This window comes from Ovis canadensis, chromosome X (assembly GCF_042477335.2).
Source record: "Ovis canadensis isolate MfBH-ARS-UI-01 breed Bighorn chromosome X, ARS-UI_OviCan_v2, whole genome shotgun sequence".
Classification (NCBI taxonomy): Eukaryota; Metazoa; Chordata; class Mammalia; order Artiodactyla; family Bovidae; genus Ovis; species Ovis canadensis.
The window spans coordinates 98,557,031-98,557,910 of NC_091727.1; the positions used below are offsets into that span (position 1 = coordinate 98,557,031).

The 880-nt window shown below is 45.3% G+C and overlaps 1 non-coding gene across 1 annotated transcript; it reads left to right on the forward strand.

Annotated features, from left to right (window-relative positions):
* Positions 1-579: 579 nt before the first annotated feature.
* On the forward strand, positions 580-651 carry TRNAC-ACA (transfer RNA cysteine (anticodon ACA)). The gene has a single exon. It is a non-coding gene; the product is annotated as a tRNA-Cys (tRNA).
* Positions 652-880: the final 229 nt, after the last annotated feature.

The window sequence follows — 880 nt, forward strand, 5'->3', positions numbered from 1 at the left end:
TCTAGGGACAGAAAGCAAAATGAATAACTAAATCATAGAGCCAGTCCTAACCCTCAGAGAACAAGCCTATGTGTTTAAATACTGCATGCATAAGCCTAACATATCTACAGATGTGTCTAAAACAAAACTCATATAATCAGAAAAATTGAGAGTGAGAAGTCACCTGAAAGATCTAGTCCTCACTCTATTTGACGGATGGAGAAGCTGAGGTTTCCTTCTCAACTAAAACAAGGTTTTCTTTCTCACTTTCCAATATATCTCTTGGTCAGGTTTCATCTTGACTCTCTCTTTGAACCAGTTAATTGCCAAAACCTTGGACTTCCCTGGTGGCTCAGATGGTAGATTGTCTGTCTACAATGCAGGAGACCCGGGTTCGATCCCTGGGTTGGGAAGAGCCCCTGGAGAAGGAAATGGCAATCCACTCCAGTACTATTGCCTGGAAAATCCCATGGACAGAGGAGCCTGGTAGGCTACAGTCCATGGGGTTGCAAAGAGTCGGACACGACTGAGCCACTTCACTTCACTTCACCTTCACAATGGCTAGCTATTTTTTACCCATTCATCGTCTTTCAACCATCTTCCCTGGTGGCTCAGATGGTAAAGCGTCTGTCTACAATGCAGGAGACCCAGGTTCAATCCCTGGGTTGGGAAGATCCTCTGGAGAAGGAAATGGCAACCCACTCCGGTACTCTTGCCTGGAAAATCCCATGGACAGAGGAGCGTTGTAAGCTACAGTCCATGAGGTTGCAAAGAGTCAGACACGACTGAGCGACTTTACTTTCACTTTCATTTTCATCCTCTTTCAGGAGCTAACAATACTTCATGCCCGTTCTCCTCTAGTAACCTCCTAGTTTGCTTCCCTTTCCTCCCCAGTTTATCT